This window comes from Betta splendens, chromosome 8 (assembly GCF_900634795.4).
Source record: "Betta splendens chromosome 8, fBetSpl5.4, whole genome shotgun sequence".
In the NCBI taxonomy this organism is placed as follows: domain Eukaryota; kingdom Metazoa; phylum Chordata; class Actinopteri; order Anabantiformes; family Osphronemidae; genus Betta; species Betta splendens.
Window position 1 is genome coordinate 11,408,107 of NC_040888.2, and position 14,252 is coordinate 11,422,358.

Below are 14,252 nucleotides of genomic sequence, written 5' to 3' on the forward strand. Positions count from 1 at the left end.
TGAGACTGTACAGTGTGTCCTGTTAGTCATACGTAAACATTTCCTCATTGACTGGACCATTATTTTACTCAATTTTAGGGGAGTTAATGAATTTGCATATGAAAGTAGAAAAACTATTTCTTAAGAATAAAAATTTAAAGTAACTATCAAACATCCTGAATGCGTTGAACAATGTTGACCTGAAGGTTATTAGTTTCTGAATCCAGTGATGCTGTACTTTAGCTGAGTACCCTCCTCATTTCTATTTTGTAATCTTTTACTTACTACCACATGAGCCCACATATGAAAGAAACATACTAATGGCTGTATTTTTCTACAGTAATCATACTACTCTCATACAGTCTTAGGAAAACACTAAAGAAACTCAAGCCTTTCTTGCCTGAAGAGGAAAACTGAGCTGTTGGGAGGTTGAGACACCATCACATCACAGTAAATTAAGCGAAACTGCAGCGAAGACTGTGATTTTAAACTAAAAGTCTGGACCAGAACTAAGTATAAATTGGCAAGTGTGTTATGTTTTCACATTGGTTCATATAGAAACCAGATCTATAAAATCTATATTCATTTAAAACTTATTTTTCTCAAGTGTGTGTTTTACGCGCAATTTAGTTCAAGGATGTGGAACTGTTTACGTCAAGATCCACCAAAAGGAAAATGATGAGAAAGAGCGATGAAGCGTTCAGGAGTGGGTTGGCTCTGTACAACATTGCAGCAATATATGTATGGGTGGCTCTTAATGAATTCTCAGCAGATCATTTCATTATACTGTCATCTAGTGTCCTTTGGCTTTTTGGATGTCAATAAGTTCAGGTATTTTCCCCAATTACAGGTTTTGTGAAATAGATCACCTCAGTCCCATTTGGCGGCAGCAGCACTGACCTTTGACCTCAGACATGAACATACCGACATATAACCTTCCACTAACGGCTGACTGGAGATTCCTCAGTGTGCCTACAGTTTGGGAGGACAGCTCTGATGCACACAGACACAACACCAAGGTGCCTTTGTTTGAATCAGTGGGTTGTTTCAGAACTTCAGTTCATTTCACATCACACAGAAACCTTGAAGCAGACATTCGTGGAGCACAACCTGCTGACACTTTAGTTTGGAGCAAGAAGCTAACTGGATCTGATCGAAATGAAAGCATCTGGTAGAGTACAAACATCATGTACATGCTGCACAGCTTTGTTCTCTCGCAAACACGATAGGCTTCTTTGAATAATTAATAATCTGAATTATGAAGCACCTACTACTTTTGGATGTGCCGTTTTGAAGACGCTTTCACAGGAACGTTTTAATCTGGGCCGTGCCAGAGCCACTCAAATCGCAGCCCGGCAGCCTCAGCAAAGTGACGGCTCACCTGTTGACAGTTTGTAATGAGATAGTCAGAGTCACACACTTCACCTGTCAGCGGTTTCACTGCTGGGTTGATGTATGTACACGCCACAAACATCCACCCAGCTCTGCACTTGATGTAGGATCCTAGTGTGGCTTCCACTCTATAAACGCACTGCGCGTGTTTCCTTCAACGTTTGGATTTAAAGGGATCAGATACGGGATCAAACACGTGAGCCGCACTTAGCTTAGCACCCTGAACGCAGCCTTGCTCGTGACCCGACTGGGCCCATGTGTCGCGTTTTACTCCAGGGAGGTTTGGGGTCAGTGCGAAACCCCCCCCACTGCTTGTGTCGCGTTTAAGTTGTCGGTCGGCGCGACATAGTGAGGCTCATGGGCCTGGGGGCAGAGTTTGCTTCGCGGCCTGCCCGCCGGAGGAGGTGTTGACAGGAGCGGACGACGGAGGAGGCCGTCCGATTATTAATCCTCGTCACACGGACGCTGGATGCGCTGCGACGGTCGTGGTGGTGGATGGGTTTGGGAGAGAGATGACGATGAGGAGGCGGGCGCGAGTTGGAGGAGCATATAACACCTGAAATTGGATTTGTCTTCAGCGGCCTGGTGGTTGAGGTCCGTTTGGCCTGGGCGCAGGAAGATCAATGGCGCTATCAGGCCTAATGGATGCTGGTGCCAGATAGAAGTCTTTGTGATAAGGCCGGACTATTGGCTTTAGCGGCGGAGGTTCAAGCTTGGTTAAGTCTGTGTTTTAAAAGAGTTTTATTCCCCCTCTGTGGGTGAAAACGCGTTTCGGGGTGTACACAGGCGCGAGCGTTGGAGCGTTGGAGGCCTCGACAGCCCCGGTGTTCAATTTGGCCTCACGCAGGCTGGGAGGCCGACGTGCTGTTTCACCATCAGATACGGATCAGCTCGGGCCCCGGAGGCTGTGGAGAGCTGCGTTCTCGGAGACGGGTGAGGCGGGAGGGGGGGGGGGGTGGGACACGGGCGGGTGGTCTCGGCGCCACGAGTGGATCTGCCCCACTTCCCCCCCCCCCGTCGACGTAGCGCTCCGCGGCAACAGCTGCCGCCGAGGCCCCGGGACCCGAACGACGCAACCCGGGGCGAGAGCGGAGCGCGCGTGTCTCTCAACCGATACGCCAGCACAGCATAACGCACGGCTGAGGGGGGGGGGGGGGGCGGAGGCGGGAATACTAGGCAGCGAGCTTTCTGTCTTCATATGAGGCACATTAATCCTCACAGTGGCTCCCATCTTTATTCATTTATCGGCCTGTGGTGTCCACTCAATCAGTCAGTTAAAGGCTGGCCTGATGGAGCGAGCGCCGCACACCCACCACAGTGAGGGAGACAGGAGGGGAGGGGAGGGGAGGGGAGGGGAGGGGAGGGGGAGTTTAGACTCCACATCACATAGCCAGAGCAGACACTGCAGCACAGAGATACAAAACAGAGTGGGCTGGGTAGGAAGAGAAGGGAATGTGAGGGGGCTCTTTTAAATAATGAGGCAACAGGGGGGGAGAGAGCGGGAGGGGGGGGGGGGGGGGGGGGGGGGGGGGGGGTGAGACAACTGGAGGTGAAAAGAGAGCAGCCTTGTATCAAGAGTGAGCGAGATTGAGAGGTTCAAAGTAAAGGAGGGAGAGAGCAGTCAATATCAAGAGCGAGCAATAGGGAGAGATCCAGGACGACAACACCTCCACAGACTACTGAGGTATGTATGTGTGAGAGGGGGGAGGAGGGGGGGGAGGGACGTGGCAGCGGAGAGTGTGTGAGAGTTAGAGAGAGGGAGGGATATCCACTGCACTGTTGTGTGACTGGAAATTTAATAGAGAGAGGGAGGGAGGGACGGGGAAAGCAGGGGAGGAGAGACGGAGAGGGAGCGTTGCAATGCAAAAAGCACTGGGTGGAAACAGTGGGACCACAGAGGACTGGGACGGACTGGAGGGCGCTGGACGCTCGCTGCGGACTGGGAGCACGCGCACGCTGTGCGGCGAGTGGGGAAGGGGCCACGTGGGGCGAGCCGTGCGCGCCGTTTAACAAAAGAGATACAGGTTGGACACCCTGTTGCTTCGCCCACACTAAATATCTGCGGGTTAGTCGTTACCTCGGTCCCCGGAGAAGCGGAACGGTGCGCGCGCGCGCGTGCGTGAGAGCACGTGTCGCGGCGGAGGCTGCGAGGAGGTGCAACGAGAGAAAAAGAGCAATCCTCCCGCTCTCGATATAGAACACTATCAATCCAGCACTAATCGCTCATCACAACCACACGCACGCACACAAAGTGATTGACAGGGCGATCCAGACCAGACCCTAAACCCGCCCCCCCTCCTTTAATTATGTAACAGCCCCACCCACCTGTACCTTACTGGTAGTGAGGGAGTTTTCTTTTAGTAATTCTTCAAGTATTTAGAGGAATATCTCTCTCCTCCCCCTCCTCCCCCCCAACACGTCAATCTGTATGTACGTATGATGAGAGCTGCAGGACTCGCATCCAGCGAGGCAGTGCTGTACAGGTGGGGCACAGCATCATGTGTGTGTGTGTGACGTTTCCATGGGAACCGACCAAGAAACAAATGTTCCTTATAACAAGCTGTAAACACCACCGTCATCGTATTACAGCGATGACCATATGGGCACATAATGAAATGAGATCATATGCGGGAGGGAATAGCACAGGCGCCCTTTCTACACACAACTACACAAATATGAGGAGGATCAGAATGTCATGTTGTGTAGTTTGGGCTCATTAATATTTGATTATTTGCCAGGAGTTGTCTTGGGGGTGATGCGTGTGCAAATCAGCGGTCGCTGTGATATTTTCGCAGAAAACGTAAAAAAAAAAACAGAGCGGATTCGTGAAAGGCGATCAAGTTGCGTGTTCGTCGTGCGAGCGGCCGCAGCGGCGCAGTCCCGGTTCTCCTCGCAGACCGCCAGCGGTTCCATCCACCTGAAGATTTCTGAGACATTTCTCATTACCAGCGGTGGCAGCGCAGCAGTTGGAAAAGGGTGAATCAATCTGAGAGAGGGAGCGAGAGAGAGAGAGAGAGAGAGAGAGAGAGAGAGAGCGGAGGAGACGGTGTCGGCGGCGGCTCTGCAGTGGAATACGCGGTTATTTGGGGGAAGGTGAGAGCTCTCGGAGTAGCGCGCGTGGAGCAAGATGTGTTTCTGGACTTGACCTGTGCATCATTACACAAAAAGGTAAGCGTATATGAGATTTTCCTCAGTCGAAACGCCGATTCGTGCGGTTTGATCGGATTTTTATGGTCCGCGCGCGCGCGCGTGTGTGTGTGTGTGTGTGTGCGTGCGTGCTTGTGTGCGCACCTCTGAACAGTTTGCGCGTTTGCTCCGGGCGCAACAAACCACTAACGCGCCGGGATGGAAATCCGCATTCATGACCCGATAGAATCAGGTGTCCTTGTGTGTAATCCCGGATCGATGTCCTCGGGGACTGCGCGGCTCCGTGAGGTGGCTGATGTCCAGGAATTAGCTCCGTGCAGCCTGTGATGAGCAAAATCAGAACACAAACGAGCTCCATTACGGTCGAATTCTGCCAACTTTCCCCTCACTCTCGGCTTTTCGCTCAGTCGGTGGGATTGTTTGCGTGTATTTGTCAGCTCGAGTCGCTCGAACCTTGGCGATAAGAGCAGCATCCACCGGAGGACACGCTGTTGACAGGGCTTAACATCTGATCCGGTTAACGCGCAGCGCTCACTCGAACGTGCTCAGTTTCAACTCGCTAATCGCGCAATTTTATGGCGCTCGGTTGCGCGCCGGGCTCCGGTTGCGCTCACCGGCCCCCGCCGATGACCCCCAGATTCGGAGGAAAATGCGCAGGAACCTCGTGGCTTCTGCGCGGTGGGTTAAACTCTGAGTCAGAGCCCGGGGCCCCTCTGGCTGGGAACAAGGAGCAGATAGATTAAAGCTGATGAATGAAGATCTACTGCCTCTATCTGCAACACAATGATATGGTTATGAGAGGATTTAAATGCTAATGTGCAGTGTTGGAGAGGAATCCGAGCGCGCTGGTGCTGGCGGAAGGAGACTGCTGCCAGAGTGTGTACTGTGGACCAGCTGGATGATCCCCCCAGTTTTATGATAGAGAGAATAAGTTATTAATGGGATGTTGGAAGGTGAAGTGGGGCACTGGGGCAGGATTAGACAAGAGAGGGGGAGTGTTGGGTGCAGGGGTGAGTTTCTAGCTGCATGTAAGGGGTCTGAAGGGTTCCACGGACCCTTTCAGCTCTGCTAGTTTTGCTGTAGGAAGAAATTTAGAGGAAGTTCTGAGTATGATGTTTTCGTTATTATTATTATTATTATTATTATTATTATTGTTATTATTGCTGACACATTGCAGGATGATGTAGACTTTGCACTCCATATTACGGATGTGAAACTCGTCACTGTATCTGTGGGAATTGTCTGGACTCACCCATCAAGCGGAAGCCCATGACACACGCCATTTATGAGCCTCCAGCATATTTCCATTAAATCCCAAACAGGTCCACTGATATAAAACTTTAAGAGGATGATAAGTTTTTATGTTGCCTGTAAAAGTATGTGTTTTATCCACTCATATTTTGGATTTTATGTACATTAGTGGGGACGTGAGGCTTTTTTCCCCAGCTGCTCAAACGCTGAAAGGCCCCAGCTTCACCAGAGGCTTGTCACATGGTATCACATTTAAAGGGAATGTCCCCCAGCTCGGGGAAAATGTGAAAATATCAAGACATCTCACAGCTGCCAGAAGTGGGGCCCAAATGTCAGTGAAATTTGTTCACGCTGAACCTTGTCGCTGACCCGAGCCGAGGCTTTACCTGAGCCTAAATGAATTCAAAGAGGGCGAGTTTACTAAGAGGCAGCCATTTAGAAGGATGCAGCCACTCGGAGAGAAGCCTGAACTTTCTCAGCATCTGTGATGTGGTTTTATGGTTGAAGAGGTAGCGAAGTCATTCGTAGTTGGTTCCGAAGAGTCGTGGTGGCGTGAAACGTCACTCGCTGTAGTGCTGAAGTACTAAAAACCTGGAAATGGCAGGAATATTTCACCCAATTATGTCCTGAAGGTGCAAAGTCACAATACGTCCTGACCCAATATGCACGTTATTAAAATGAAACAAAGTTATGGTTCATAATTTTAACATGGATTAGATCATGAGGTGCAGCAGGGATGTTTTATTGGGTTTTATTCCCCTTTAAAGGACCCAGATCCTGAATCCTTCCTCCAGCGTGTCAGCTTAAAAACTGAAAAACCAACACAGACAGCGCGCGGCCATTTTACTTATTTTAACTGTCAGCCGTTAATTTTAACTCACAGGTTCACGTGCCCCACAAAACCGAGAGCCGAATCCTTCATGTGTTGCAAATTAAGCACCAGCTGAGCAATTTCGGTCATTTGAGGAATCAGGCCGGGCTGCTCTTTAATTTCCAAGGCGCACCACTTACGCACGGCCGATGAGCCTGATGAAAACAAGCACGCAGGTTAACAGGGACATGGTGAATTACAGCGGCACACCTGGCCTGCAGCGGAGGCGGAGGCGCCGACCCCGGCGGCCATTACGGATCATCTCCAGAGCCAATCAAACACGCGGGGTCGCGAGAGGCCTCCAGCGTATGAATGATCACCCCCTAAAATATTACCCAAAGTCAACCGTTTGTGCATCTCCCACAGGAAGCCAGGAAGCTTTCAATCTGCTTAGAGTGTAGTTTGCCTCTCACTGTATCTGAAAGGACAAAGGACTGCATTAATTCAGAGGGACATCTTTGCTGCTGCATTAGAATGCAAAGAGAGTAACTGTTGCCCTAAATTTGCTCTCTGTGTGAGTGTGTGAGCGTTCGTGCATGCGTGTGTGTTTGTAATCGCCCGCGCGCGCGTGTGTCTGTGTGTGTGTGTGTGTGTGTGTGTGGCAGTGAGACGGAGATTATACATGACAGTAAAACTGCTCTAATCAGGCCAAGCTGGTCGCTGATCTCCTCGTACTGCGAGCGTGTCGTTGATTGATGGCCGCGCGGCTTGCTGACGCGCACAGGTTGAAGGGTGAAGGGGGGGGGGGGGGGGGGGGGCGCGACGTGGCGCAGCTTGAACGCGAGCAACCGGGGGCTGGGAGTGCACGAAGCACTGACCCGTCTGCATCAGGACGGCTGAGCTGCCCACGATAGCGGCGTGGATATAATTAGCCATGATGGGTGTGATTGAGTCTCCTATCCAGGCCGGGGTGTTGGCCCTTCGGGGATCATGATGGCTGTCCGGGCATTAATTATTGAATAATAGTGGAAAAGAATGGCAATGGTTAATGACAGAAATGAATGCTATAATCCATTGAATTGACATAATTGGAAATGGTGAAATTTCCCCCGAGGAGCACATTCTCATCATGACCTAAAGTGAAGAGGGATGTTGGATGAATGGACTGAGGACATCTCCTCCACGGCCTCTGCTCGAGTTTGTCGATGCACCGCGGGAGAGGCCGCGAGCCGCGGCATCCGGTCGAGCGGCTCGAGACACAGCTGAGCAGAGCGGGCGGCTCCTCCTCCAGGTTGGATGGAGTGTTGGCGAACGTGGCCGCTAATGAGGGCGGTCCGGCCTCGCCGACCACCTTGGGGGGGGGGTCCGTTCCGGGTCAGTGGCGCCGTAGGAGCCGGATGCAGCGCTGCAGAGTCAGGCCGGGGCCTCTCCGGCGTCGCCGCTGGCTGGGGGCGTCGCCGACGACGACAAGGGCGACAGGTTAAATATTGATGATGAAGATGACAAGTAACAGACTGCACGTGAGAGCGGTAAACATGAAATTAGGAGCGTCTTTGTTTTTCCCCCCTCCCTCTGTTTTTGTCACTCCTCGTGTGATTCAGGCCCGACACGGACAGGTTTCGGTTTCCGCGGCCGGAGATCATGACGAGACGCCCGGAGAGAAGCGTGGGCGCGCTGTCGCACAGGATGACACACAGTCAAAGGGCGTTTTTTATTTTTTTATTTTTTTTTTGGGTGGGGGGGGGGTTGGAGGTTGTCACATGTTGTGAGATGGTGGAGTTCAATGAGACCAGCGGTCCCTGGAGACGCTTGGAGCCACAGAGGAGGTAGTTAGCGGCGCCGCGCTGTGATAAATCACACACTGGGCCATATGGTTTGGGTGATTACTCTGTGTGCCATCGTGTGAACCCCAACATGCCTTTACTGTTTGTTTCCCAACTCCCCGGACTCTCTGCAAAATATGTAGAGTGTTGACTCAGTTGTACTAGTTTATTTATATATTTTGCCCCTCTTGCACTTTTCTGGTGGTAGCTTTGGATTCGGTGGTGCAGCACTGAGGCGTCCGGGCTCAGATTTCCCTGCGTGGACTGTTGAACCGGTAGCTTAGTCGCTCCAGTCACATGTGTTGTTCTCCCATACGTAGGTCTGGCTAAGTGACTCCTAATGTGGCGATTCCATTAAAATAGAACAAGCTGGAGACCATAAAAGCTGATGAGATGCCTTCACAGCCACTTTTCCTCTTAGCTGATGCCTCTGGTGACCTCCGTCTAATAATATATCACGCCGCACAGGCAATTGGGATCCTCGTCGGAAACGCGGCCGTTTTGGAGGCACGGGGGTGGTGGGGGGGGGGGGGGGGGGGGGGGGGCAGCAAAAACAGATTTGATGGAGTGGCTTCCATCAATCACGCTACAGGGCTCGGTGAAGCGACGCCCCGCGTTGGGAGCTGCAGAGCGGGGCCGCGGACCCGCCGTGCCCCCGCCGATGTGACGGAGACACGCAAGATGGTGAGTGGTTACTATGGCAGGTTACTATGGCAACCCCAGGTCTCTGTGAGAGCTTCCATTTCACACAGCGTGGGAGACAGAGAGAGAGAGAGCGAGAGAGAGGGGCGGAGAGAGGAACCTGCAGAGGGGAGAAGGGTGGAGAAATCGGCAGAGGAGGGTGAGGTGTGGAAATAACATGCCTTAGGTGTGTGGGGGGGTGGGGGGGGGGTGCAAGGGAGGAGAAGTGATGGGGAGGTGTGAGCGATGGGTGTGAGAGAGGGCAAAACACGTGGCCCATTAGACCAGATCGGCGCTGCGTCCTCACAAACCCGGGAATATTCCGCCGCTGCGTCGCGGCGATCGCTTCCGCTCTCTTCCGTCTCCTCTCCCTCGCCGTCTCTCGCCGCGTCGGCCTCGGTGACCGGTCTCCATGGAGACGTCCATCAGTCAGTCCGTGTCAGCGTTCCGTGGGCACAGCCTTATCGTGTTTGTCAGCGTGAGTGTTTATCTGTCTGTGTATTAGTCAGCGTGTCACTCAGAGGGAAGGCCGGGGCGAGGCCCGACTGGATGCAGGCCAGCCGAGTGTTGCTTGTCACACATGCACGCACACGTTTGTGTTGTTGTTGCTGCTGCTGCTGTTTCGGTTTGTTTGGGAGCAGAAAACAGCCAAAAACCTGCGAGGCCTCGTGTACAGTCACGGAGCCGGAGGTGCACAAACAGATGGACACATAATTAATGTGCGTCCACCTCTGCTCCACATGTTGCGCCACACTATCTGAATGTTTATTTAGCCGCTTCTCACCTCTGAAATTTTAATTGAACGCCGAGTCCTGTTACAGTGTGAAATCGTCAGAGCACCGCTGATTAATGCACGTTCTGCTTCTGATTCGAGGCGATAGCATCACAGTTTGTTTTATATTATTCTGGGAGCCTGTCACACTTTACACCCTGTCAGTCAGTCAGCTGGTCGATTCATGGATTCATCACAGCATTAACAACTATAAGTCTTATGTGCTTGTGTTAGTTTCATTCTACTGCTCAACAGGTTTTGTCTTTATTTCCACGCTACTTTCTAAACTCTGGAACTTGGAAAGACACCACAGCTCCATTTGTATGAATGACCTTGACCTTGACCTTGACTGGAAAACTTATTTACGGTCAAATTATTCTATTCTACATGTGCATTTCTCCTCCTTAAACATGCTCCGATGTGTGTTTGTGCACAATGGAAGTGATGTTAGCCTTTAGTGCAGCTGTTGCTCATTGTGCAGAGAATCTCCTTGTGTAACTGTTGCACCAGCCTTCAACTGCAACAGTGTACACATTAAAAACCTGCAACGTTATTCAATAATAATAGGCAGAAGGTGACGAGCAGAGCACGGGCATTCCTGCGGCTCCGCAGAGCAGTTATTCTATTCTGTTTCATGTTCTCACGCGGTTGGAGCGTGTAGAGAGACACGCGGTAGTCGCTCCAAACCAAACCGAGCTGCTGTCGTGAGGATCTGTTCGCATTCTGCTGCGCTGTCCCAGAAGCTCGGCTGTAGAAGCCGCCAGACTCGCTGTGTTCGCAGGCACCAGTGGGGAAAGTGTGGTGAGCGACGGCGACGCTCGTCACGAGAGATGGCGGAACGATCAGCCTAATAAAACAACCATCCCAGGAAAAACAAGCACGGGAAAAGCAAAGAGATGCGCGTTTTACTTCCTTGATATTAATCAGAAATGCAGGAAGGAAGTCGGCTCACAGGCGCCACAGTCGTGTAGCTTTCACTCTCACACATGTCACAGTAACTTTAAAAGAAAGCCCAGAGTACATACAGCGACTGCAACATGGACTGACCCCATCACAGAAATGTCAGCGGCGCACACACCAACACGCACACGGAGACGGAGTCGATGCGCCACAGCTTGACCCCCGACGGAGCGCACACACACACACACACACACACACACATGTATACACACACACACACACGCACACACACACAGAGCGCGCACACACACACACACACACACACATGTATACACACACACACGCACACACACACACACACACACACACACACACACACACACGCACATGCAAACACACACAAGCACACACACACACACACACACACACGCACACACACGCACACGCACACACACACACACACCAGACATGCACTTACACACACTCTTACGCACACACACACACACACACACACACACACACACACACACACACACACACACACACACACACACACACACACACACACACACAGGGCAGCGTGAAACACAGAAATGCTGAACCGAGTCGTCCTCTCCAAAACAGCTGGGAGCGACGGGCGCTCGGCTCAGAAACACTGAACAGGGATTTCAGAGCAACCCCCAAAAACCAGTACTTTACACTGCTCTGTAAGTGGCTGAGAGACATTTTGACTCTGGTTCCAAAACTGAGCATCAACCTAGTTCACAACCTTAAATACGGATTAATTGCTCCGAAAGTCGGCGTCTGCCACAGAAAGGACAATAATAAGTAGATGTGATTCGAGGATGGGAGCAGACATGATTTAACCATTAACAAGCTTCATCCCAGCATGTAATCACAAATGGAATGAAGCCCCCAGTAAAGAATGTGGACGCGTGGACCACATCATGTCATGTGTGTTAATGGCAGTGGCCACGACCACTGTGCGTGTAGGAGGCACAGAGGCGCCCTGTGCGACGGGGATGAGTGATTAAAACGGGAGGAATCCCGATGGCTCCGCTTCCAGGACGCTCATCCTCGAACGCACGCGCGGGGTTTTGTCTGTGGAAAAAGACCAACGAGACGTCATTGAAACGTCTGAGGCTGCGCGTCCTGTCATGGGATCATGTTAAGAAGCTTAATAATTAAACAGGGAGAAAACGAGGAGGAGTTTCTGCCTAATTAATAGTTTATCGCGCCATCATAAGCTCACTTGACCTTCTGTGTGTTCAGCTGCTGAAGTGACAGATTACGAGACGTCAGGTGCTTCACAGCGTTATAGGTGCTCTTTATTACTACAGGAAATGACAGCAGGCCACTCGGTCCCCTGTTTGGAGCTAAACTAGAAGCTGGTTTAATCATTTATCATAAAGAATTATTGATGAGCATGTATTAATCTTGTTTTTAATCATAATGTAGTTTTTTTCCCCCCGTAGATGAGATTTGAATTCAACACGACGCTCGGGGCGTTCGGCCTTTTGTTATTCGGCGCGTTTGCATTGAAAGGGATGCACGCGGTGAAAAGTGCGTTGCGGTGCAGGCCCAGCATTTAGGTCACCGTCAACCAGGAGCCCGCTCTGAATCTGATTATGACGGCCGCATGTGAAATATGTAAATTGCAATATGTGAAGCAAAACGCCGGGTCTGTATTTCTCGTCTGTCCTAGATGTTTGATCCGCTACGGCGTTTAATTGGGATCTCTTGTTAGATTTATTTAAAGCCTGCTCTAACTAGCAGACAAATAAACAGGCCTGGAAAAATAAAAGGGGTTTAAAAACAGAAACAGTTCCCAGGCTACTGTTTATAAATAAGTTGTGTATATTTTTGGCTTGTACAGTTAACAATAAGATGCTGACAACTGCAAACCTGAAGGTGGTGATGAATGAAAACATGTCCACGCAACAGGACACTTCTCCAGTGAAGTGATCCTTTCAGCAGGTGCCATGAACTCTTCGGTGCCGAGACGCGACTTTCTATTAAAGACACGGACGAGCGCGGTGCAACAGCTGTTTACGCGCGCGCGGCTATAGATTTCGGGGCGAAGCGCACGTCCCGCTGCAGCAGCCGCTTAATGAGATAAGCTGTCGAACGCAGATTGAATCGCCGGCTAAAATGTGTTTGAACATAAACCTGTAATAACAGCGAGGAGAAGAAATCGATGGGGAATAACAGCGGTGGCGCGCGCGCGCGCGCGCGGCGCGCTGGCGTGACGCGGCGCTGGCCCCCAGAACCTGACGCCTCTGCATACGGTAATGACATATGGGAGCCCCCCCCCCCCCTCCCCTGGGAGTCAGACGCGAATCAGGTGGAAGCGAGGCAACACAAAGGCTGTTAGTACGCTATTAGTCACAGTCCTTATAGTGCGTGTCTGTTTGTGTGTGTGGGCACGTGACGTCAGGGCTTCATTCACCGGCAAGGCCAGCGCTCGCTCGGGTTCCTTTCAGCGCCAGAGGGTGGGAGGGTAAACACAGCGGAGGAGACGGAGGAGGAGGAGGAGGAGGAGGAGGATGCTGAGGGAGTCGAGGGCTTCCTCTCTCCCATCCAGCGCAGAATGACTCGCTGTTCCCCCCATCACCACCTCCACAGCCCCACCTCTAGCCACTTAGAAGCCATTCACACACACTTTCTGTCATACCCCCCCCCCCCCCCCCCACGCCCCCCGTCATTAAAAAGAGAAAACCCTGTTCTGTTTCCGTGCGTGACTCGGCTTCCTCCGCAGAATAAAACAGCCCCCCCCCCTCTTGTTGTTGTTGTTTTCCATTAAATCTGTCCTTCTCCGTCTCGACGCAGAAGTTCCCTTTTCATTTTTTTTAAAAGCCCCTCGGTCTTTCATCCCCGAGTCCATTTTGCCTGGCGGTTAGTCAAATGTTTTAAATGTTTATAAGTGCCTGTGAGCGGCGTGGGCTTTAAGGGTGATACACTGCCCTGGGACCGGGACGAGCAGCCTGGGCCGCTGAGCAGCCCAGTTAATGGGTAGTTTGGATGGGAGGTCCCTGTGGCAGGAAGCACATGTGACACGAAACAATTCGACTGGTTAAAGGCTGTCCTTGAACACGCTCCGTCCCGCTGCTTCTCTCCGCCTTTGCCTTTGTGTCGAACCCTCCGCCGCAGCCTCGGCGAAGCGTCGCCCGACGTGGAGGCTGCTCAGTGAGCGCTATAGCGGTTGTTTCATGCTAACCATGCAGCGGACACTGGGTGGAGTCACGTTAGAGCCGATTTATCATATCCTAAATGTGTGTGCGCCTCTTATGAGCACTGAGATCACACCCGTGACAGAGCAGCTCGGCCCCGGCCCGGGACCACCTGAGATATGAACGTGTGGGAAAGTCCGCTCGGTACTTGATTGAACTGTGCTCCGTCCTATTCCCTTCTAATAAGAAGCGCCGGGGTGAGGCTGATATGTGGTGCGCTGTGTGTGGACGGTGTTCACCGGAGGGAGCGGCCTCCTTCAAAACCG

The 14,252-nt window shown here is 51.7% G+C and overlaps 1 protein-coding gene across 4 annotated transcripts in view; it reads left to right on the forward strand.

Annotated features, from left to right (window-relative positions):
• The first annotated feature begins 2,911 nt into the window (after window positions 1-2,911).
• Window positions 2,912-14,252, forward strand: part of lrrc4ba (leucine rich repeat containing 4Ba) — a 29,077-nt gene continuing 17,736 nt past the window's right edge. For 2 of the 4 annotated variants that reach the window (XM_029158361.3, XM_029158363.3), the window contains exon 1: window positions 4,012-4,539. The gene's annotated coding sequence lies outside the window, so the exon portion shown is untranslated. Of the gene's footprint in view, window positions 3,056-4,011; window positions 4,540-14,252 lie in introns of those variants that run through there. The other 2 variants (XM_029158362.3, XM_029158364.3) reach the window with 2 other exon arrangements.